The sequence below is a fragment of the Oryctolagus cuniculus genome, chromosome 9, assembly GCF_051225735.1.
Source record: "Oryctolagus cuniculus isolate XC-2025 breed Fujian yellow rabbit chromosome 9, ASM5122573v1, whole genome shotgun sequence".
Classification (NCBI taxonomy): domain Eukaryota; kingdom Metazoa; phylum Chordata; class Mammalia; order Lagomorpha; family Leporidae; genus Oryctolagus; species Oryctolagus cuniculus.
In genome coordinates, this window is record NC_142875.1 from 60,763,237 (window position 1) to 60,788,909 (window position 25,673).

At 50.1% G+C, this 25,673-nt stretch overlaps 1 long non-coding RNA gene across 4 annotated transcripts in view; it reads right to left on the bottom strand.

Moving 5' to 3' along the window:
* LOC149124571 (uncharacterized) overlaps nucleotides 1-24,970 on the bottom strand; it is a 33,634-nt gene extending 8,664 nt beyond the window's left edge. Inside the window, exons 1-3 of one of the 4 annotated variants that reach the window (XR_016213232.1) lie at nucleotides 20,773-24,958; nucleotides 10,558-10,632; nucleotides 18-171 (exon numbers count right to left, since the gene is read on the bottom strand). This is a non-coding gene — a long non-coding RNA (uncharacterized LOC149124571). Of the gene's footprint in view, nucleotides 1-17; nucleotides 172-10,557; nucleotides 10,633-11,229; nucleotides 11,251-20,772 lie in introns of those variants that run through there. The other 3 variants (XR_016213233.1, XR_016213235.1, XR_016213234.1) reach the window with 3 other exon arrangements.
* Between the last annotated feature and the right edge of the window lie 703 nt (nucleotides 24,971-25,673).

Below are 25,673 nucleotides of genomic sequence, written 5' to 3' on the forward strand. Positions count from 1 at the left end.
CAGAGTTCAAGTCTCACCTCTGCTCCTGGTTCCAGCTTCCTGCTAATGTGCACCTTGGCAGGCAGCAGGTGATGGCTCAAGTAGCCGGGTCGCTGCCACCCATGTGGGAGGTCCAGATTGAGTTCCTGATTTCTGGCTTTGGCCTGGCCCAGCCCTCGGTATTGTAGGCATCTGGGGAATGAACAAGCAGATGGAAGACTTTCTCTCTCTCTCTTTCAAATAAATAAAATAGAAAATTTTTAAAAATCAAAACGTGAGGAGGAATGGAGAGGAAAAAGAGTTCTTTATTGTTACTTTTCCTGCCTTTATAATTGATACCACGTTGCTATCATTTCAAAATACTGTGTTATAACCAAAAAGTGGTTTTGTAAGCCTCATGGTAACCACAAAAAAATCCATAATACATTTACCAAAAATAAGCAAGGAATGAAAATACACGACTAGAGAAAATCATTTAATCACAAAAGAAGATTGTATGAGAAGGAGTAAAAAGGAGTTATAATAAAACTAGCAAACAAGTATCAGGGAATGAGCATTTACCCTAGCCTTTATGACGCCTGTATCCCACATTAGAATAACTGGGTTCAATTCCTGGCCCCAGCTTCCTGACAGTGCAGATCCTGGGAGACAGAAGTGATGACTCGAGCAACTGGGTTCCTGTCATCCAGGTAGGAGACCTGGATGCGGTTTCTAACTCCTGGCTACAGAATTGGCCCAGTCATTGCTCTTGCTGGCACTTGAGGAATGAACCAGTGGAAGAGAACTAACCCCCACCACCTCTCAAAAAAATTAGGGGCAGTGTTGTGGCACAGATGGTTAAATCACCACCTGTGATGCCAGCATCCCATATGAGTGCTGGTTCAAGCCCTGGCTGCTCCACTTCTGATTTAGTTCCCTGCTGATGTGCCTGGGAAAGCAGGAGAGAATGGTTTAAGTACTTGGGCCCCTGCACCCGCATGGGAGGAGCGAATGGAGTTCCTGGCTCCCAGCTTTGGCCTGGCCCAAGCACTGGCTGTTGTTGCCATCTGGGGAGTGAACCAGCAGATGGAAGCTCTTCTCTTTCTCTTTCTCAGTTCCTATCTCTCTCCAGCTCTCTTATCTCTGCCTTCCAAATAAATATTTAAAAATTTTTCAAAAAAGAAAACAAATATCACAGTTGTAGCCATAACACTTATCCATAACTAACTTAAATGTAAAAGAATTAAATTATTCAATTAAAGGGCAGAGCATGACTAATTGATTAGATTAAGTGAGATTCACCTATATACACTTACAAGAAGTTCACCTCACCTCCAAGAACACACACAGACTGAAGTAAAAGGGTGGAATAAGGTATTTCAGGCTAATGGAACCCAACAGAAAGCAGGAGTTGTCACACTTAGAGAAAATAAAAATGTAAATAAAAAGCAGCAAAAGGAGACAAAGAAGGTCATTATGCAATAATAAAGAATTTAATCCAGCAAGAGGACATAACAATTATAAATGCATATACATACCCAATATCAGAGCATTCAATTATATAAAGCAAATATCAATACACCTAAAGGGACAGATAGACCTCAATGTAATAAGAACAGGGTACTTAATCACCCCACATTCAGAAATGGATAATCTGGGCAGGAAATAATCGAAGAAGCAGCAGAGCTACATTGCACTTTCAATCAATTGGACCCAAAAGATGTGAGCGGACAGTTCCAGCCAGTAGCTGCAGAACACACAATCTCTCAAAAGCACATGGAATACTCTCCGTAGATGATATGGTTGATTACAAAACAAGTCTCAAAAAGTGAAAAAAAAAAAAAAAAGAAATCATATCACTATCTTTTCTGACTGAAATTTTTTTTTTTTTTTGACAGGCAGAGTGGACAGTGAGAGAGAGAGACAGAGAGAAAGGTCTTTCTTTGCCGTTGGTTCACCCTCCAATGGCTGCCGCACCACGCTGATCTGATGGCAGGAGCCAGGTGCTTCTCCTGGTCTCCCATGGGGTGCAGGGCCCAAGCACTTGGGCCATCCTCCACTGCACTCCCTGGCCACAGCAGAGAGCTGGCCTGGAAGAGGGGCAACCGGGACAGAATCCGGTGCCCTGACTGGGACTAGAACCCGGTGTGCCGGCGCCGCAAGGTGGAGGATTAGCCTAGTGAGCCGCGGCGCTGGCCCTGACTGCAATTTAATAAAGCTAAAAAGCAATACCACCAAAAACTTTGGAAACTACGTAAATACACGGAAACTGACTTACACCAGAACAAAGATGGATCCAGGAAGAAACTCAGAAGGAAATTTTAAAATTTCTTGAAACAAAAACAAATACAATGTAACAAAATCCATGAGATACAGCAAAAGCATTATAAAAGGGCAGGTTATGACAATCATTGCACGACAAGCAGAAATATCTCAGAAAACAACTTCACTATACCACAAGGAGAGGGAAAAGCAAAAATTAAATACAAAATTAATAGAATGAAATACTAAAACTCAAAGCCATAGTACCTCAAAGGCTAAAAAACTGCAGAAAAAATCAGAAACAAAACTGACAAACTATTAAGTAGATTAAAGAAAAAAGGAAAGACTCAAAAATCATAGATAAAAGGGTAACATTACAAGTGATACCACAGACACATACAAGATTGTTGGAAATTATGGAAAATATATGAAAACAAATTTGGTAACAGAGAAGGAACCAACAAACTCTTGGATACATACACCTCACCAAGCTTGAATCATGAAGAACACTTAAACAGATCAATAATGAGTAGCCAACTTGAATAAGCAAAAAAGTCTCCCCTCAAAGAAAAGCCCAGACCACTTTCATTACTGAATTCCACCAAACATTTAAAGAAAAGTTGATAAATACTTCTTAAGTTATCCCCCAAAATAGAAGAGCAAATGATTTTTCCAAACTAATTCTATGAGGCCAGTATTACCTTGATACCAAAACCAGGCGAGGACACACAAAAAGAGAAAGCTCCGGACCAATGTTCCTGATGAACATGATGCAAAAATCCTCAGCAAAATACTAGCAAACCAAACCCAATAAAACACTAAAAATATTAGTCACCATGATTCAGTGGGGTTCAAATCAGGAATGCAGGGATGATTTAAAATATGCAAGTCAATAAACATGATCTATTGCATCCACAGAATGAAGGGCAGAAACCTCAGAAAGGACATTTGATCAAATCCAACATTGCTTCAAGCACTTGAGGGATAGAGGGAATGTACCTCCATAGTAAAGGCCATTGTGTAACAAGCCAGCGGCTGGTGTGATGGGTCAAGTTCAAAGGCTTATGGAGCAAGGCAAGGAGGCCCACTTTTACTCCCTTATTTTACACAGAACTGGAAGTTCTAGCCAAGGCAATCAGGTAGGAGGAAGAAGTAAAGGACGTCCCAATTGGAAAGGGACAAGTAAAATTATTCCTGTTCACAGATGACATGACCATACATACAGAAAATTCCAAAGATTCACTAAAAATTAGACCCGATAAATGAATTCAGCAAATTTCCAAAGTCAACATTTTTAAACACCCATATAGTATTTTAATTATCTGAAAAAGAAATCAAGGAAGCAAATCATATCCAATAGGTATGCTAAAAAAGATAAGGATACATAGGAATAAACTTAACCAAAGAAGCAAAAGATCTCTACAAGGAAAACTATAAAACACTGATGAAAGAAGCTCAAGGGAACACATGGGTTGGAAAGAATCAATATTGTTGGGCCGACACAGTGGCTCACTAGGTTAATCCTCCGCCTCCAGTGCTGGCATCCCATATAGGTGCCGGGTTCTAGTCCTGGTTGCTTCTCTTCCAGTCCAGCTCTCTGCTGTGGCCTGGGAAGGCAGTGGAGGATGGGCCAAGTTCTTGGGCCCCTGCACCCACATGGGAGACCAGGAAGAAGCACCTGGCTCCTGGCTTCGGATTGGCATAGCTCTGGCCGTAGCAGCCATTTGGGGGGTGAACCAACGGAAGGAAGACCTTTCTCTTTCTCTCTCTCTCTCTCTCTCACTGTATAACTCTGTCAAATAAAAAAAAAAAAGAATCAATATTGTTAAAATGTTATGCTACCCAAAGTGATTTATAAATTCAATGCAATTGCTATTAAAATACCAATGATATTTTTTGAAGAACTAGAAGAAATCCTAGAACTTTTATGGAACCACAAAAGACACCAATTAGCCAAAGCAATATTGAATAAAAAAGAACAAAGCAGAGGCATTATAGTACCCAACTTTAAAATGCATTACCAATCTACACTAATTAAAACAGCATGGCATTGGCATAAACACAGATACATGGACCAATGGAACAGAATAGAGACTCCAGCAGTAACCCCACACTGATCTTTGACTAAGGTGTTAAGAAAACACATTAAAATAAAGACAGTCTTTTTTAAATTTTTTGAGATAACATATTTTTAATTTATATTATAATCAAAAGGCTTAATGTTCCACTAAATAAAGAGTTCAACAAATAAAAAGTAAAAAAAAAAACACCATAAAGGACAGTCTTTTGAATAAATAGAGCTGGGAAAACTGGATATCCACGTGCAGAAGAATGATATCTCCAAATGGATTAACGACCCAAAGGTAAGATCCTGAGCTTTAAAACTACTGGAAGAAAACCTCAGGAAATGCTTCAGGATGTTGGTCTGAGTAAGGATTGTTTTTGGATCAGACCCAAAGCACACAAAACAAAACAAAAATAGGTAAATGGGATTTCATTGAACTATAGAGATTCAGAACATCAAAAGAAATGATCAATAGAGTGAAAAGGCAACCTACAGAGTGGGACAAGATATTTGCAATTATACATCTGACAGGAGGTTAATAATCAGAATATATAAGGAACTCAAATAACTCAACAGCCAAAAAAAAAATTAATCTAATCATCAATGGGAAAAAGGTTCCTTTTGTTTTTGCAAAATGGCTTTTTTTTTTTTTTTTTTTAGAAAGCTTTTATTTAATGAACACAAATTTCAAGGTACAGCTTTAGGAATACAGTGGTTCTTCCCCCCATACCATCCTCCTACCTTCCCTCCCATCCCACCTCCTACTCCCTCTCCCATCCCATTCTTCATTAAGATTCATTTTAAATTATCTTTACATACAGAAGACCAACTCTATACCTAGTAAAGATTTCAACAGTTTGCACCCACTAAGGCACACAAAGTATAAAGTACTGTTTGAAGGCTAGTTTTACTGCTAATTCTCATAGTATAACACATTAAGGACAGAGGTTCTACATGGGGAGCAAGTGCACAGTGACTCCTGTTGTTGACTTAACAATTGACACTCTTATTTACGACCTCAGTGATCACCCAAGGCTCTTGTCATGAGCTGCCAAGGCTATGGAAGCCTTTTGAGCCCACAAACTCCAACATTATTTAGACAGGGCTATAAGCAAAGTGGAAGTTCTTTCTTCCCTTCAGAGAAAGGTACCTCCTTCTTTGATGGCCCCTGGAAGAAGGTTTTAAGTAGATATTTCTCAAAGAAAGACCTACAATTGGCCAACAGGTCTATGGAAAAATGTTCCACGTCACTAATTTTCAGGCAACTGTAAATCTAAACCACAAAGAGATGTCACCTCACTGCAGGGCTATTATCAGAAACACAGAGACTACCAAGTGCTGGTAAGGATGCAGACTAAAGGGAACCATTGCACAGCAGTGCAGGGAACACAGGGCCAGTAGAGAAAACAGTATGAAGAGTGCCTCTGAGAACCAAAACCAGAACTCGCCTATGAGCCAGCCGTCCCACCCCTGGGTGTGTGACCGGGGAAGTAAAGGAGTCTGCCAGTAGACAGCTGCACTTGCATGTTTGTTGCTGCTCTACCCACAACAGCCAGGGGACAGGAACACCCTATAAAGAAAACGTGGTACAGCCTCATAATGGAATATTACTCTACCATAACATAGATAAATCTTAGGCAACAGCATGGGTTACATCAAATGAATAAAAGAAGCCAAGCACAGGGAGACAAGTATCACATGATGTCACTCCTACAAGGAAGCTAAAGCAGTGGATCTCACGGGAGAATGTAGTGGTGGTTAGCAGAGGTGGGGGCAGGATGGGGCAAGGTTGGTCAATGGGCACTAAATTGCAATGATAAGGAAGTAAGATATTCTGGTAGGGTATTGCATTGGTTAATTATAGATAGTAATAATAATGTACTTGACATGTCTCTACAAAAGCAGAAACTAGGATTGTGAGTGTTTTTCCATAAAGAAATGCTGACAGCTTGAGGTGACAGATAGGTTTTCTCTGCTGGGAAATCACATAGCACACACATGCACTGAAACAGCACATAGTGCCCCACAGATCTGTACAATTTATGCACCAGCTGGAAGTAATTATTAAAAACCCAAAATAAACCTAAAAATCATTTGTTACTTGTTTAACAATCACAAAAAGTACAAAAATTACCTGTATACCCTCTCTGAGTTTACCTAACGAGTATCATACCTCTCTCTGCTTTGTCTTGTTTTTTGTGTGTATTACGTGTATACTATATATGATCTCACAGGTGTTTGTATATATTACATATAATCTGTAATGTGTATATACCTTATACGTATAATAAATAATACCATGTATGTATATATATTTTTTGCTTAGCCATTGGAGGGCCACTTAAACATTGTTTATAAGGTGAAGGGTATTCTCTTGTGTAACGACAATGGCTATCAACCTAGTACATTTAACATTGGTGTAATACTTTATCCTTCTCCTTTCAATTTTGTTAGTTAACCCAAAGATATTCCTGATGGCATTTTGTTTCCACTCTCAGCACAGGAGCTAGACTATGGTCAGACAGCACGTTTAATTCTCATGTCTCTTTGGCCTCCTTTAACCTGGCACACTTCCACAGCCTTTCTTTGTCTTTTATAACATTGACATGTCTGAAGAACAGGATTCCCCATTTTTTCTTCTTTCTTTAAATAGGGCCTTCCTCATTTAGGGCTTGCCGCTTTCTTGCGATCAGGCTGTTATTTGGAGTGTGCTGGGTCTGACCCAGGTTAGGGTCAGAGCGTCCCCTCCTGGGGTGCACAGCGTCCATTCAAGCCTCAGCTGCTGATGTGTGTTTTGATTGCATTGTCAGGATGCAGCTGGATTTCTCCTTTGTATAATTACTACTCCTTCCCCATCGTTTTCCTGGTAGCTAACAGCTGGTCTGTGGGGAGACGCTTTAAGGCAAGCAACTGTTCTGTATCTCAAAGAGTTTACCTCTAGATTCACATCCACGGATGATTTGTGTGGGATCCAACTTTTACCAGCGTGGTTGGAAAATGATGCTTTTCTGACTTCCGTGCCCCCTCCCCACCCCTCTACTTGCTCATGTATCTTTTATTATCAATGTGGACACCCATTTCTACCCTTGAACCGTCTCTAACTTGTTACTATATCTATTTAGGTGCTCGGATTGCCTGTCGACCATCTTTGCTTCACTGTCTCATGTATGGTTCAAACTTAACCCATCCAAAATGGAACTCTTAACCCCCCCATAACTAACCCAGCTCACCCCAGTCTTCCCCACCCTAGGAAACGCCGTCACCTCCCTCCAGGTTCTCAGACCACAACCTAGTTGCTGCTCTCACTTCCTCCCTCTCCTTCACATCCTGCACCTAATTCCTAATCCCTAAGCTTGTTATGTTTGGTCTCCTCCATGGGGTATCTGAAGCCCCTCCTCCTCCCTCTGTTGTGACCACCGTGATGCAGGTGCTGGCCACCGCCATCTCTCGTCTGGATGACCATGACATCCTCCTCCCTGGTCTCCCCTGCTCCCTCCGTTGCTCCTTTCAATTCCTATCCACACAGCAGCCAGTGTAATCAAAACCAAACTACAAGCACATCATATGTTTCCGTTGCTTAAGACTCCCAAAGGCTTTCCATTGAATTTAGAACAAACAAAGCCTGCAGGCCTCCACCCCATACCGTCTTCCTGCCTCCCCATTGCAACCCAGCCACTTTGCCATTCATAAGTCCCTAACTGCCAGGCTCTTGCCAGTCCTGGGACACGTGTCCAGGCTCCTTTTGCTTCCTGGAATATTGCCATGCTTTCTCCTTTCTCCAATCTCTCCTCTTCCCTGCAGTGTGCTGCCTCGTTGTCCTCTGGGTATCAGCTGCCATGCTACCTTTTCAGAGGGGTCTTTTTTTTTATTTGACAGGTGCAGTTATAGACAGTGAGAGAGAGACAGAGAGAAAGGTCTTCCTTCCGTTGGTTCACCCCCCAAATGGCCGCCACGGCTGGCACTGCACTGATCTGCAGCCAGGAGCCAGGTGCTTCTTCCTGGTCTCCCATGCTGGTGGAGGTCCAAGCACTTGGGCCATCCTCCACTGCCTTCCCCAGCCACAGCAGAGAGCTGGACTGGAAGAGGAGCAACTGGGACTAGAACTGGTGCCCATATGGGATGCCGGTGCCGCAGGCAGAGGATTAACCAAATAAGCCACGGCATCAACCCCCTTCAGAGGGGTCCTTACCGATCATCAACGGATTGCCAGAAACTGTCATAATCCTCTTGGGAAGGTGCCAGTGTTGGGGAGAAGTTGAGGGGCTGGCGCTGTGGGATAGGGGGCTAAGCCTCCTGGCATTCTATATGGGTGCTGTTTTGTGTCCTGGCTGCTCCTCTTCTGATCGAGCTACCTGCTAATGGCTTGGGCAAGCAGTAGAAGATGGCCCAGGTGCTTGCGACCCATACCTACATGCGAGATCCAAAAGAAGCGCCTGTCTTCTGGCTTTAGCCTGGTGCAGCCCTGGCCATGACAGCCATTTGGGGAGTGAACCATTAGATGGAAGACCTCTGTCTCTCCCTTTCTCTATCTATAACTATGCCTCTCAAATTAATAAATAAATCTACATAAAAAAAGAGAAATAGAGAAGAGCCTGAGACAACTTGAGATTTTCATAAGGAGAAACCCTGGGACTGGCCATTTCCACGTGGGGCTGAGTGGGAGTGTCTCTGGAAGAAAGTCCCCTGGGGTCACTGCCTGTGAGGAGGAGGGAGCCCCTCCACACCCAGAAGCTAAGCAACTGCACATCCTGCCTCATCCCAGGCACTGCCAGCTGCTCAGGTCCCAGAGACCAGCTAAGCTGCTGCACAGAGCCTGCACTCACTGCCCACTTGGGCTGGGGACATACATCCACTCCATCAGCAGCCTCAGACTGCTACACACAGAGCTGGGAAGCACCCACTGTTCAACAGCGTGAAAATCAACCACACTCTTTCAATAGGAGAATTAACCCCTGAGGAAATAGAATTCATGTGTAAAGCAGAAAAATATATCCTTGAAATGATTGAGAAAATAGAGCTAACAGATGGAGAACACTTTGAAGCAAAGAAATAATTAGCATTCTCAAATGTAGGTGGTAGTAAACCCATGAAAACAAAAAGATTGCTAGGAAAGAGACACAAATTAGAATTTTCTAGAATTCAATTTGCTGGGACAAAGTCTCTGTTTAGGGGCTAAGTAACAGAATGGGCAGACTGAAGACAGAATTAGTGAACGAGAGGCATGATTTTCTAATTTCACTACACAACAGGGTCACCGGGGGAGACTTAGAACCTCCAGTTCCTGGCTGTGCCCCATTCTAATTAATTCACACTTCCTGGCAGTGGGTCCAGTCCTGTCAGGTTTTAGAAGTCTTCAGGTGATTCCCATGTACAATCAAGTTTAAGCAAAATAAATTTCCCAGAGGAGACGCATAGGAAAAAGTAAAAAATGAAAAATAAAGTTGAGGGGCCTGACAGGTTCAGAATTTTCCACATCATAGGAGACTCAATGGGAAAACAGCAGATAATGCAGTCATGCATGGGAAGACTCAAGCAATCTGCAACTCCAACAAAATGTACCTCTGTGCCAATAGAACTTTTTTTATGCTACTTGTAAAACAAATCCTCAACTTCCTATGGAAAAGTAAATGTATAAGAATATTCAAGGGATCGGCATTATGGTGTAGCATGTCAAGCCACCCCCTGCAATGCCAGCATCCCATATGGGTATCAATTTGAGTTTTAGCTGCTCCTCTTCTGACCCAGCTCCCTGCTAGTGGTCTGGGAAAACAGCAGAAGATGACCCAAGTGCTTGGGGCCCTGTACCAGAGAGATCTGGATGAAGCTCCTGGGTCCTGGCTCTAGCCTGGCCCAGCCCTGACTGTTGTGGCCATGTGGAGACTGAAGCTGCAGATGGAAGATCTGTCTCTCCCTCTCCTTTCTCTCTGTAACTCTGCCTTTCAAATAAAATAAAGACACCTTAAAAAATATTCCAAGTCAAGGGATACTAGTTTCCAGTTTCCAGGTGGCAATATCCCCTGCTCCTAACATCAGCCCCTAAGCTGATCCCCAGGAGAAGCAGCAGCGGAAATGTAAGCTCCATTTTTGATTAAACCGGGAACATCTGAGACTTACGTCCACCCTTTTTGAGGACGGGCTGCTCAATGAGGGCAAGATCAGCAGGGAGGGGTGAAGACGCGGGAGATGCTGGGGCCACGACCACGAGCTCCATTCCACCAGAGCAAGCTTCTGCAAAGTGAGAAGCTCAAGGGCTCAGAACCAACAGGACATACCTGCGACCGTGGACAGGGTGCTCGGACGGAGGCAACAGCAGGTGAATAGCTCTGCTTCATCTGGGAGAGGCCGGGCTGAAAGGCAAACCCAAATCCTGGCAGCAGATGGAACTGAATTACAAGAACCCCTGTGGTTGCCACTCTCGGCTGAGTGGGGAGAAATCACAAATTTTCTATCTGCCCTATCTGTCAGTCCATTTCCCCAACTGTCCCCCATGAGACATCCAATCAAAGATGGCTTCATGGCAGAACTGTATCAAAACGTCTAAGGAAAGCATATCCACTGTCCATAGAATTAGGATCCGTATCAACTGTAACACAGCACCAATATCAAAATAGTACAAGAGCAAAAATAAGGTAAAGTTGTAACTTTGCTTATCGATAATGGTGTGAAGCTTAACTTGAAACAGTAGCAAACAGAATGCAACAATGTATTTGAAAAGTCACTGGGCTGCATGCCAGCGATGGAATGACTTCCAGCAGTAGGCCATCATGATTGCTAGTAGGCATTCAGTAATGCTTAACACCCATGTTTGACCAAACGCATTTTATAAAATAGGAATAAATACAAAGCAATATGCATATTTCAAACTTGCCATGATGCCCATAGGGGAAAATAAGAAACATTCCCATTATAGTTAGGAATAGCACAAGGCTGCTCCCTCTGCTCACCCTAGCACAGGCACCTCTAGCAGAGGAGCCACGGGGAGGGAAGGCTTTAGGCCGGTTCCTTGATTATTCTGCCAGTGATTTCAGGTGGGTCAGCCCAAGTTCATAACTTTGCCAAGCCTTCACGGCACCTGCAGGAACCTGAGGGGCTGCCCACTTCTGGAAGGAAACCCACCCCTTTTTTGGAGCTGATCACAAAGCTGCTTGCCATTAAGGGACTGCCTTGTGTCCGTATCTTCTGTGTATTACGAGGCTTTGACATCTTCAAAAACCCTTCCTGGCTGGAAAGATGCTGCTTGCCTTGGGGAAGTCAATTCTTGGAGAGGGAGATGACAGCCCAGAGCCAGCCCTCCTCTCTCTGCCCGTAAACCCCACAGGCACTACCTCTGCCATGACCATCCAGGGCCAGACACTGGGTAGCCACCAGAGACCACTTCTGCAGCCCGAAGCTCACTGGATGACTCAAACCATCCAGCCCCAAACTGTGCACCCTGCCCTGCCTCCCGAGGCCACAGCCAAAGCACTCTGCACACTCGCATGGCACCCTGTGAGAATGAGGTTGACCCTCCTGAGCCCTTTCTCCTCTTGTGGCTGCACCTAACTGAAAAGATACAGGGAGGCTGGAAAACATTCATCTTGGACCCATGCCTGCTTCCTCGGGTCACTTTCTCTCTCTCCATTCCCAAGTCATTGGGTGACCCATCCGTGACTCATGTCCTACCCTGGGCCACTAGTTCCTGCCCCATCCTGTGAGGGTGATGGGGGTTCCATCCTTGTGGAGTTCTGGCAGGCAAATAGATTCTCTCACAAGCATGAATCCTTCTTGGCATAACTTTGGTGTCATTTAATAATAGCAATGAAAAATTCTTCTTCCCCACCGAAGCTGAGACTCACGCAGTACATTTGAGGAAGGACAGAAAAATCCATCCAGCCATGGTATGGTTTTTACCTAAACATAAGTCTAGTAACCAAGGACTTGGCTCTTAACCAGGTCTCAAATAGTCACACACACACACACACCATATTTATGGCATTGCCATTGGTTAGGCAAACAGGATCCTCCTCCAGTCACACCCCAACCCATGTAATGAAGACCCACGTGCGGGACCCAGGAGATGTTCTCAATGGAAAGCATGCCTGCCCTACTGGCCCATGTTCCAAGTACTGGGGCCCTGCAACACCCTCCTCACCCCTGGTGTGTGCACCTGCAATCCAAGGGCTGGCTGAGGACTGCTGCTCTGAGGGGGGATGGGAGAGGTAGCAGCAAGGACAGAACCAGGTGGCAAGTGAGAGGGGCTGCAGGCTGGAAGCGCCCATCTGCGTCCTTGCCCAGGCCCTGCCAGTGGTGCGGGCGGCCCCGCACGCGTGCTCCTATCCTAGGTGTGGCCGCCTTGCTGCTGCTGCCGCAGAGTGGGTGCTCCGCAGGGGAACAGATTCATTTTCCACTGGATTTTCTCGCTCCTGAGTCAATGCTCTTGCCCACGGGCTGGTCCTCCCAGCTCTTGGATTCCACAGTGGTTTGTGGGGATGACGCACGTGGGGCTCTGTGACTGAGAAAGCTGCGGTTTCCAGTTTGGCTTGGTGTGTCGGGCAGGGGAGGAGAGTATGAGACACGGGGAAAAGCTGTCACCCAAATCTGCATGGGGCCACGTCTCAGCGTGGAGGAGGGGCTACGCCACGAGCCATGGGGGCTGAGCGGTGCCTCACGGCTCTCCCAGGTGAGAGGGCGAGGGCTGTGCAGTACAAAGCAGCGGCATCACCAACACCCACTCCACCTCTCCAGTCCCTTCAAAGCTGGAGCATTTTTACAGCGTTGACCTTGGTGTGTGTGCTGGACTTCATTTTTCTGGTTCTGCCCTTGGATCATTGCTCTCTTGAGACATTGGGTGGTCTCTGTGCTGGGGACTTGTGTAACAGGCACATGCAAGTGATGACTTTTCTCCTCGGGGCTCAGAGGGGATGTCTGCTCAACACTTCCTCCGCCCCCTCACACCCAGTCACCTCTCCTGTCTTGGGCCCTGCCCACACCTCCCACGTGGAGAGCTGGAGAGCATCAGCTTGAGCTGCACTTCCCCTGACTGCACCCCTCCCCCTGCCCCACCTTTGTTCTCTGGCCCGGTTCCTGGAGCACCACCCTCCAGGCTGTAAAGTTGCTGCCACTCCCGCCCCTCCATTTCATCAGTAGCAGCAAGTGGCTTAATCAGCCTTGTGCAATGATGGGAAGCTCCAGGGCCAAGCTGTTTGCTTGCCTGTCCAACCTCTTTCTCTCCCCCATCTTAGGCGAGGCCCTGGGGAACTGGCTGTCCACACATTGGCAACTCTGAGCCACCTTTTTTTTTTTTAAATTTTTTATTTTATTTTTTTTTTGACAGGCAGAGTGGACAGTGAGAGAGAGAGAGACAGAGAGAAAGGTCTTCCTTTGCCGTTGGTTCACCCTCCAATGGCCGCCACGGCCGGCGCGCTGCGGCCGGTGCACCGCGCTGATCCGATGGCAGGAGCCAGGAGCCAGGTGCTTTTCCTGGTCTCCCATGGGGTGCAGGGCCCAAGCACCTGGGCCATCCTCCACTGCACTCCCTGGCCACAGCAGAGAGCTGGCCTGGAAGAGGGGCAACCGGGACAGAATCCGGCGCCCCGACCGGGACTAGAACCCGGTGTGCCGGCGCTGCAAGGTGGAGGATTAGCCTAGTGAGCCGCAGCGCCGGCCTGAGCCACCTTTTTTTTAAAAAAATATTAAAATTTATTTATTGAGAGAGTGAGAGCAAGTACTCCTTTCTTCTGGTTCATTCCCCAGTGCCTGCAATGGCTGGGCTGTCCAGACGGAAGCTGGGAGCTAGGAACTCAATTCAGGTTCCCCAAATGGGTGGCAGGGCCCCACCTACTTGCATTGCTACCTGTTTTCTTCCGCAGCATTATTGGCAGGAAGTTGGGATCAGGAACTGAGCCAGGACTCAAGCCTAGGTGCTCCAGTACACGTCCTGACACCAGGTCAAATGCCCACCACTGAGCCACCTCTTGAATCAGCAGGATAAACTGGCTCTCCCTGGAAACCAGACTCCGCTTCTCTGGACCCTCGTGGACCTTTCCCGGCAGGCTGGGATTAGGTGACCTCCATGTGACTGGGCAGCAGAAGGGTGGAAACTGTGATTCTCCCTGTGATTTAAGTCAAAATTCTGGGAGTTCCAGCCTTGGCTCTGCAAGCAGCCCCAACCCGGGGCAGGGGGGTTCCAGGGGCTATACCACGGACTTCTGCCTCCAGTGCATTTTGGCCCTGAAGTTCCTGACCACCATCCACAGCTGAGCAGCTCCCATGCACCCCGGAAAGCCGAGGCTGGCCTCTAAAGGAGCAGCCTTTGGGCATTTCTGAGGCTGTCAGCTCAGTACTACCACTTACCTATGGGGTGGTCTTGACCAAGTTACTGAACCCTCTCTGTAAGATCAGGTAGTAGGAGTCTTCTTGCACTGGAACTGGGAGGGTTAAGTATGTTTACATACACCCGGGACATCACGAGTTCTTAATCATTAGTGGGTGTTATCATTGTTGCTACTATGTATCTTGCGACTAAGTGCTCTGTCTTCTGCAGCTCTTCCCTTCATATCTGTACCATCCACCACTCTGACCCCAGAAACCAGCTGCTAACACACATTGTTGGATGGATGGATGGATGGACAGATAGATGAATAGATGGATGGATGGACAGATGAATGGATGGATGGATAAATGGATGAATGGACTAGTGTGTGGATGCATAGAAGAATGGATGGATGGATGAGTAGATGGATAAATGCATGAATGGATGAGTGGATGGATGGATGGACGGACAGATGGATGGATGGATGGATGGATAACTGGATGAATGGACTAGTGCGTGGATGCATAGAAGAATGGATGGATGGATGGATGAGTAGATGGATAAATGCATGAATGGATGAGTGGATGGGTGGATGGACAGATGGATGGATTTGTGGTTGTGCAGATTGAATGAGAAAGGGTGAAAGCCCAGGAAGAGAGAGACTTCATCAGGGGAGGGAAGTGGACATGCTGCCAGCCGCTCAGGCTGGGGCAGGCCCGAGGTTGAGTGGGAGGTGTAGGACAGGGAGTGGGGGCACCCTATCTGGGAGATCTCAGGTGCTCCTGAAGGGAAGGCCCCTCCCGCTGATCCCTGCGTGCACTTCCTGCCCTCACCTGGTGGGGGCGCTTCCCAGACCTGGGCACTCCCATCTTCCCGCCCCTCGGCCCCTCTGAGTGCAGCTGTCCTGATGGGTCTGAGCCGCAGGGGAATGGCCAGGGCCGGTGCACAAAGCACCATCTATCTCCCACCTGTGTGAACTCGCACATTTACACTTTCGCCAAGTTGGAAATCACAACATACACACGCCTCAGTCGTCTCGTCTTTTCCATGAACGGAGCGCAGGAAAAAGCGCAGCCCGGCCTGGGAAACAAAGTCCTCCTCTGTTAGCAGACGAGGGCTCCTGCTTAAGTCTCCCGGGCCCCCACGGCCACCATGCAATGGGCCGGGCCGGGCCCAGCCAGCTGGGCACACTGGCCTTGTTCCTCACCGTGGGAGAGGGCCAGCTCCCGCCTGCCCTGTGGGAACCCAGGGCCCTCGATGCCTCCCCGTGCAAAAGGTCAGTGCTTTCCAACCCCTGCCCTTTGCACCCAGGTCAAGGGCACGTGGTGTCCCCAGAGCACAGAGTGCGTCCCAGGGCCCCCAACCCTCACAACAGCCTCCTTTCTCACTGCCCTGCCCAGGAAGCAGAAAAGGTTAAAATTTCCATCTTCCCTCCCAGAGTCCTGCCGTGTTGAGTCTCTGACCTTCCCCTCGCTGGGCCGGCCAGGTTCCAGCTGAAGCCTCAATGCAGAGAGGCTGACGATTCCAGGGGGGGTGTCATTCTTGCCACTCCCCACCCCCACATCAATGTGGCCGAGGGGCAGGCAGCCCTGGGCCCAAGGACTAAGAGACGAGAGACGGGAGAGGCCGGATTCTGGGCACAATCTTGGGAGGCACCCCAGTCTCTCTGAGCATCTGCTGCTCGCCAGGGGCCACAGACGCCCACCCACCCCTGGCTCTACGTCCTTGCCAGGCCTGCCCGTTCAAGTTGTGAGCTCAGGGCTCTGCCATCCACTTTCTAAAATGACAATTCGTTTACTAAGAAGCCCTTGAGCCACAGCCAGGGCTCAGTGGGGCCTACCCTGAGCAGCAGGCTGTGTGGCCTCCACGACAGGGCCGAGGCCGCCCCCGGAAGCCTCAGGGCCTGAAGGACACCGCGGTTGGCTTTTCTACAGTAACACAGCGCAGCCGGCCTTCCCCAGAGATCTTCAGCCTGGGGGCCTTCTCTGGGCACCAGAGCTGGGGGTTCAAGGCAGACATTTTCACTTCCTGATTATACAGGGCATTTTCGATGACAGGCAGTTTCATCTCTTCTAGGAATGCAACATGATAAAAGAAAAATGGAATAAAAGGACTGGACTCTCCCATTAGGGACCATAAAACCAACACCTGAGCTCTCGAGAACCCATGATGAAAATGTCAGGATGAGTAGCCTGTCCCTGTGTCCAACCTCAGGGACCGTCTCTGATTTGTCTCACTGTGAAAACAAAGGAAGGCCGGCGCCGCGGCTCAACAGGCTAATCCTCCGCCTAGCGGCGCCGGCACACCGGGTTCTAGTCCCGGTCGGGGCGCAGGATTCTGTCCCGGTTGCCCCTCTTCCAGGCCAGCTCTCTGCTGTGGCCAGGGAGTGCAGTGGAGGATGGCCCAGGTGCTTGGGCCCTGCACCCCATGGGAGACCAGGAAAAGCACCTGGCTCCTGGCTCCTGCCATCAGATCAGCGTGGTGCGCCGGCCGTGGCGGCCATTGGAGGGTGAACCAACGGCAAAGGAAGACCTTTCTCTCTGTCTCTCTCTCTCACTGTCCACTCTGCCTGTCAAAAAAAAAAAAAAAAAATTCAGAACTTTAAAAAAAAAAAAAAAGAAAAGAAAACAAAGGAAAAGCAGAAAAAGAGTTCCCAGAGTCCTGTCATGGAGGATGCCGCTGTGTTTGCTTTGATGGCTTCGTGTTCGTTACGGCGCTGCCCATGGGTTAAGAATAACACACGTGTGCAGTCTTAACAACAACTGTGATGGCACAGCGGCTGGCAGGTTTATCCAATCCCCAGGCCAGACAAGCTTGAGTGCCCTCCTTTCTATTTTATCTAACACAGGAAATGCTCGTTGATTTCAAGAAGGGAGGCAAGCAAATTGGAGGAAAAAGCACACAAATAGGTCAGGGGCTCCCAGCCCAGGCAGTTCTGCCTCCCAGGGCTCCTGGGGTGAGGCCTGCAGGCACCTGTGGTTGTCACAACTTGGAGAGAAAGGCCGCTGCTAGCACCTGGGTGGAGGATCAGCCCCCCTCCCCCCCCCCAGCAAGGAACTATTTGGTTCCAAAGTCAACAGAGCTCAGGTGGAGAAGCCCTGGGGTGGAAAGTGGGAGACGCACAACACAACGAGGCCTAAGAGATGGTCACCATTTCTCTGGAATACACAACAAGCTAAATCCTTTTCAAAATGCTACCTAATGGAAATAGCCTTTCACTTTCCACATGTCTGTCTGTGGTCCCGGCCCATGTTTCAGATTTATGAGAAACCCGGGAGTCCTGCCCTGCCTCTGAGCGAGGCATTCTGGGTGTGGTCAGGGAGGGCCCAATGTGAGCCTGGAACATAGGCCATGATGTTGTTGGCTGTTGGGAGCCTGCACTGCTCTGAGAGTGACAGCAAATGCATGAGCCAATGATTTTTGCTTTCCCACATCTGTAGGTCTAAGGCCATCCAAGGACACCAGGGCCAGGAGCTGTGTCTTTGATGAAGGAGGGTGACAGGACAAGAGTGGCAGCTCGGGTGCTTCCATTCCATTCTGTTTGGGACCCTCCCTCCCTTGTGTCTGCCCGTGGTTCTCTCACTCCCCTGGCTTCCTGTCCCGCCACGTTCAGCCAAGTGCCCCAACCTGGGAAAGGAACACATAGGGCCAGCCTGGCATGCTGTCATCTCTGCCACATCCCGCAGGTGGGCCAGACCTGAGAGGCGTTCCTGGGCAGGGCACAGCCCAGAATGGATTTCTTGGAGTCTGTGAACTACGGCGTTGTTGTTGCCAAGGGCAGCCCTTGCTGCTAGAGCTGTGTGCTGAACTATTTCCAGAATAATGTGGGGTGGGTGTGTGGGGAGTGGGATGGGGGAGAGGGGACGAGACTTGCCATGAGCCCTGTCTGATGGCCTGTGTTTCTTCCACTGATCTGATTTTGAGCACAGTTGACATTTTCTATAAAAATATCAGTAACCCAGTGCCAATGCTATGGCGCAGTGGGTTAAGTCATTCCCTGTAGTGCCAGCATCCCATATGGGCACCGGTTTGAGTCCCGGCTGCTCCACTTCCGATCCAGCTCCCTATTATGACCTGGGAAAGCAGTAGAGGATGACCCAAAGTGTTTGGGCCCCTGCAGCAACATGGGAGATCCAGAAGAAGCTCCTGGCCAAGCTCCGGCCATTGCTGCCATTTGGGGAGTGAACCAGCAGATAGAAAAAGGGAGAGACACAGAAAGAGGTCTTCTAACTATGCCTTTTAAATAAAAATAGTTTAAAAAATATCCGTAATCCATGCTTGACCCTCAAAGACCAAGTCATGGAGCGGCTGTCTGGTTGAGTGAAGGGAACTTTCGGTCCCTTTTGGGAAGTGTCACTTGATTTCCTTTGTGCACCCAGGCCTGGGTTTGGCAGGGGGGCTGTAATTATCTTTCTGTTTGGCAACTGGGGGAGGATAGTGAGGGTGAGGCTCGGGCCAACCTGAGAGCCACCAGAGCAGGAGGCTGGGGGGTGGGGGGGGTGCATGAGGGGGGCCGAGGCCCTGGGCGGATGGCTGTTAAGGACCATGCTGGCCGGAGGCTGCAGAGCAGAGGTGGTCCCGGTGCGGGAGGTGGATGGAAGAGGATGAGGAAGCTCCTGAGGCCTCCAGGGTTGACTTCCGACCCCTCCCCCAGGCCCTCCACACTCACACGTGGTGTGACACACGCACATCTGGGGTGCACTGACAACACCTGTGCACCGTGAGGGGCTCTGTGGAGAGGCCCTGCAGGGGCGAGAGAAGCGGGCCTCTCCATTGCGCATGCCTCGCTCTTATATGGGCAGCGGCGGGGACTTCCACGGTGACCTGCTGTGGCCTAGCCAGACTCGGTTCTGGGGGCTGCCGGGGCTCAGTGGCGCAAGACCTGGCTGGGGTCCCTCAGGGGGCACGGGCAGCAGGCGGCCCCTGGAGGCTCTCCCGGGCCTCTTGGCGTCATCTCAGGGCCTTGGCTTCCCACGAGGGCTCTCTGGCAGGGGAACTATGCTTCCTGCTGGGCGGCTGAGGGCTCCCCGAAAGTGCAACGCAGAACCCACCTCATCAGCACTTAGCTGGGAACTGGGCCAGCTGAGGCTTGAGGAGGCGAGGGGGGCGGGGGAGAAGTTCGGCCTCCTCCTGAGAACTGTGGCCATGCTCACCCCACTGCAGAGCTGTGGTCCAGTCTTGTAGTCATAGCAGGTCCCAGCCCGCCCCCCACCTTGCCCGGGGAAGGGGGTAACTGTACCTCCTGAGAGGCCTCCGAGACCTCATCAGCTAAGAAGCGACATCACAGGGATCTCTCTCTGGCCAGTCCCGGGCCCACCTGCCAGGCACTTTGCTGCTGAAGCCAGACCCATCCCTATGTGCTGGGGACCACGTCCATGATGCCAGGGTTCAGCCCCAGGCTGGTCCCTTTGCTCTCTTCCTTCTGGACTCAGAGAAGGGGGTCTTCTCGGAGTGGGCAGGCGAGCTGACTCAGTCTCCCAAATGACGGGTTCCAGGTGGAGGTGAGGGGAACCTGGGGGGTGCACTGTCCACCTGCCTGCACCTGCTCACGTCCTCCACTTGGACCTCTTGACAAACTCAGACAGAAGCTCGGGAAGATTGGACAAGTGTCTCAAAGGTGTGCGGGTCCTCACGCGAGTCAGGCTTTACATCCGGGTCAGCCTGACGGCAACACCCTGCCTGCCCCACAGTCCCCCCGCCTCCCCAGGGGCAGGTGGGCGTACAAGAGCGGCCACCACTCTGCACCCACACTCTTCAGGGAGTCCGGTTCCTCATGACAAACAGCCCAGGCTATGGTTGGCCAGACAGCACAGATGTGGGCGATTATCAAGCAGCAAATGTTTTCTCATCTCACCTGACCTCAATCAAGTAGTGTGGGTTCCAGCCACAAAGGTGTCTGGGGAGTGGGCTACGGAGGAGGGGTCACAGCCGCTGCAGGCCCAGAGGAGGCTTCTGTGCAATGACTGACTGGGGACGTAGAAGGGCTGGCCAATGAGCATTAATGAGAGGAAGAGGACCCTGCCTCTCCGGCTCCTCCGGAGTTGAACTGGAGCCGAGTCCAAGTCACTGAGCCATGGAGAAGCCTCCAGTCTCTCACCCTCCTCTAGGTCCTGGCTACCGCTCTGGTCTACCCCAGTACCCAGGGCTGGGAGAGGAATACCCAAACACCCCAGGCTCACCCCCAGCTCTCTCTTACCTGTTGCTCACATTCCGCACACCGCTGGGCCTGCTGGGAGACCTTCCAGGGCAGGGTGTGGGCAGACTGCAAATTTTCGAAATATATTTCATCTGTGAAAGAGGTGGAGCTGCATAAGGTGCAGCCGAGGGCCTGGCGATGTTTTAACGGGGATGCTGACTTGCTGTCTGTAGGGTGGGGAGTTTCTGTCCCCGCTCAGTGCCCAGGCCCTTACAAAGCACAGGTAGAGACAGCCAAGAAGCACTTGCTCTCCATCTTCGTCAAATATGGGGAAACTAAAACCCTGGAGACCTGGCCCCTGCCCCACACAGTCTGGCTAATTGGCTCAGAGTCGGACCCGGCCAAAGCCTCCCCAAGGTGACCTGAATGTGCCATCAAGGTCGAGGCCTCCTGTTCGGAAGCCTTTTCCTCCTCCCTCGCCAGCCCTGCCTGATTGAGCCTCGGCTCAGGGTCTGTGCCTGGGTGTGGCCAGCATTGCCTCTTGTCACCACTGGGACCTGGACGGGCACTGCAAGGTCCCCCAGCCCATTCAGAAACGTGGCCAGAGGAGAGAGGATCTTGGTGGCTTCCCTGTGCATCTTATTTCAAAAAGTGCGCCCAGCCCTATCCTAACTCTATTTATTTGCAGAGCTCGCCGCCACCTACACATTATATAAGTACATTTCCCTGTTTAGTTGCTGGCTCTTGCTGAATGCTTCCATGAAAGCAAGTCCACCGTTGAATCTCCAGTGCCCAGAACGGTGCCTGAAATACTAGCAGGCTTCCAAGACTTCATGGAGAACGTGCGTTATCTCTTAGTTGCCATTTTCCACGAACTTTTTGAAGTCCCCTTTCATAGCAGGTGCTGAGCAAATATTTGTTAAATATAGGAGGCAAAGAAAGTTCACAGGAAGTCTTCCTCAGAAGCTCAGGTGAGCTTGGCCTTGAAGGACAGACGGACAGATGGTGAGCACACAGGGAGTAGCATTTCCAACGCAGTGGACAGCAGCTGCGAAGCTGGTCGGGCGCTGTGGCTGACTCCAGGGTGGGCCACGGGTGGGGCATTGGGAAGGGGCGGCCTTGGGTCCCCTGTGAGTGACCGCCCTCAGGGCTGTGCTTCGAGGCTGAGGTGTACTGGGATGCTCTGTGCTGCAGGGACGTCAGGGTTCATTGTTGACGGCTCAGTTGCTCTCTCTGTGTTCTGAAAGCACAGGGCATGGAGCCTGCAGGTTTAGTCTTCCTGATACTATTATTCATGAGCCACAAATTACTCCTGGCCCGGGCTGCCCGGAGGCGGGCTGGAGATGGTGTGATTGGAGAGGAACAGGTGCTTCCGCCTCCAAGTCAGCTGGGGCCCACGACGTCTCCAGCTGCCTTCCAGCTGTGTTGAACCTCCCCTTGACTCAGGAGCGCAACTGCGTTCAGACCCCCAATTAGCTGGAAAGCTCCCAGATTGGTACCTAATGCATGGAGAAAGAACATTGAGTGAGTTCAGCCTGGGAACAGAGTTCTCACAGGGAGACAGGGATGAGAGGGGAGGGCTTGATGTGTGAGGCCCTGAGTGACAGCCAGGCTGGGGCCGGCCATAAAGTTGCGTGGTGGGTGGAAGGCGAATCTTCTGGGAATTCCTGGCTCTTGGCTGTGGCCCTCCAGGCCACTGCAGACGTTTGGGGAGTGAACCAGTGAATAAGACCTCACACTATCTCTCTCCCTTTCTGCTTCTCAAATTACAGATATATGTAAACAAACAAACAAACAAAAACTTCCCTAGGAAGAGAGCTTGTTAATGAGTCATGACTTGAATCCAATACCCATGTATTGAAGGACATCAATTGCCAAGGTTTTTGTTCCTTGCTGGGCAGGATTTGAGAACATGGCCTACACGGTTTTTTTCTGAGTCTTACAGGGATTTCTCAAGCTGGGGTCGCACTGGGTTGTGTGCAGTGTGGAAACGTTGGGCAGCCATGATGATCGCCACGGCCTGCAGGCAGCATCACAAAGGCGGAGCTGATCCTGAGCCCTCCCTGCTAATTTCCTCTATTTTATTTTTCCCCCAAAGAACAAGTCATTTTCAACAAAAGGACTTGCAAATGTGCAAGTTCCCTCCTAAGGGCTCCTTCTACACTGCGCAGACCTTTCATCACCAAGCTAACTGGTAATCTTGGGTAACGAAAGATCTCGGCTTATCTTCAGAGGGAAGAGGACCTAACAGCTACATCATGAAGCCTTCCACGTAGGGGCTTGCTCTGGTGAGCTATTGAGACTCTGGGTTTCAGGAGGGCCTCGGTTGCTTGGCTGGCCTCCCACCTCACCTCCGGCCAGACGGGGCAAGGATCAGCAGCTGAGCTACCTAGGAGACCACCCTACAGACTCGGGAGAAAACTGCTTTCCAGAGCTGACCCTTGCTTAGCCATCCTTGGCTTCACACGGGTGCCTGTAGAGCAGGGAGGACAATGTGTCACCCCTGCCTGCTCAGCGCCCCCTCTGCATGTTCCAAATTCAGGCTTCTGCCTGGACGACTCTTACCCCCATCTTCCTCTGGGACTCCTAGGCTCCCTCGAATCTCGCCTGTCTTTCGGAGTCAGCACAGGTTCTGATTCCCAGGACCCCGGTGCCTTCCCATCCCACAGCTGTTCATGCAGCAACAATCTATTGGCAGGGTCGCAGATTCAGGACAAAGATGAACAAGATTTGATCCCTGCCCTTGTTCCCCTGCAATAGGGATGGCAGATGTGGAGACAGTGATGGGATAGGGCGCCGAGCACCCCCGACTCTTCTCACTGCCCCACAGCCATGGAGGCTGGTGAGTTATTTCTTGGTAGGTCCTATCTTCCCAGCAGACTGTTAGCACCTGGAGGGAAGGGTCTTCAGTCTCTCATGTTCTGAGCACCTTGCGCAGTGGTCACCCAGTATGTCCTTGGATTCAATGGCTATCTGGTGGCTGGTGCTAAGGGACTCTTTGCTAACTTGCGCTTCAAGTCCTGGGTCTTTATTTATCTGGTAGCACCGCCACGAGAAACAGAACAAAGAGAACCTCCTGTATTAGTGATGGTGTTTGTGATTTCATACCAAAGTGAGCTGAAGTTCTAATGCTTTAGCACCTCAAAGGCTGATCTCTCACGCTATAGCGCCAGAGCAAACTGGCGGAGTCGCCCCTCCACACCACCACCTGAGGCTGGCTGATGGTCAGCGCAGGCTGCCTTAGGTTGGGTGGCTCAGACAACAAACATTTATTTTTTTCCACTGCTGTGGCTGAGAAGTCCCTGGTGGATCCCGCCTGTGGGGAAGGCCTACTTTGTGGTGCACAGCTGTTTCCTCATTGTATCCTCCAGGGTGCAGAATAGAGTGTGGGCGAGCAGGCTCTTGGGTCTCTTCTTACGCAGGCACTAATCCCACACACAGGAGCCATCTCCAGAGGGGTGAGGATCTCAACATAGGAGTTCAGGGTGGCCCAAATGTGCAGTTCACAACATCCAGGAACGCAGGCTCACGGAGGCCTCGCCGCCGTCTGAAACACGTGCTTGGACCAGCCACCCTGGTTCCGAGGAGGGGAGGTAGGGGGCTTGCACCCTGACTCTTCTGTGTTTCACCTCATTATTGCCACTTCACTTCTGCTCACGACCCATTGGTTGGGACTAGTCGCTCGGCCCAGCCTAATTGCAAGGGGACAGGGAAGTGTGGGGGATATTCCGGGAGCAGTAGGTAGCTCTGCCACACTTCTTGAACTTGAACTTGCTGGAGTGGAAAGGAAGGCACTGGGAGGATGCCAGTGCATTGGGTAGGTGTGCAGAAGGAGGCACAACTGAACTCCAAAAGGAGCTGTAGCCAGGCCCTGGGAAGTCAGGAGCTAGGACCTCGTACTAGAGAGTTAGCTGTTATTCTCATTACTTTGGGTAAGAATAATACTTTTGATGATATTCTCTGCATTTGCCAGAACACGGCAGAATGCTTCAGGGGCCGTCTGAATTCTGAGCTGGGTCAGGGGCTCTCCCTGGTATGGGGCAGGACAACATCCCAAATGGACTCTATCGTGGTCTGAAGTTTTAAGGTGGTTCCAACGTTGACAGCTTCCGGAAGGCCGTAGCTTGCAAACCACTTGGAGTCGCTCCTAAGAAATGCCATTTCACCCCGCCCAGGGCAGGCCAGGAGAGCCTGGAGGAGCGAGCTCTGAGCAGGCAGCAAATTCATGAGCCCAACACATCAGCAAAGAGGGCAGAGGACATGGATCCCGCGTTTCTGGGGGCCATTTAACTTTCGTTTCCCTTGGTCAGCGAGGGGTATCCAAAGAGCAGGGGTGGGGAGCCTTTTTCCTGCCACGGGCCGTGTGGATATTGGTAACACCATCCACAGGCCCAACAAAAATGATCAACTTCAAGATGAGGCTGCTATCGAAGTATTGTGTTTTTGCATTCCAGCCTGCAGTTGGCTCAGCAGGGTCGCCGGGCTTCTGGGGCCTGAAAGCCACGGCTCCCCCACCCCTGCGAGGGAGAGGCACCCTCTGGGTTCTGAGGTGTTTGTCCACAATGTCTTGGTTCCCAAACAAAAGTGCCCAGAGACCCTCACCTCCGAGGAGGCCACTTCCCTCTGTGAGCGTGTTGCCTTTGGGGCTGGTAATGACCTTCCCATGAGAACACGGCCTCACATTGTCCCCAGCAGAGGAGAAGCGGAAGTCCAGGTAGTGCCTGGTGCACAGCCCCAGTCTGTACTCCATGCATGTGAGGGTACTGTGGTTTAGTCACACACACACACACACACACACACACACACACACACACATTGTTGGCTGCTCTGCCACCCTTTGCCAGTCCACAGGAGGAAATGCAGGCTTCCAGTACGAGGCTCCTTCATACCGAGGCAGCACTAAAAGCATCCTGCATCAGAAAGAATGGGAAACCATGCCAAAAACACATTTGGGACAAAAC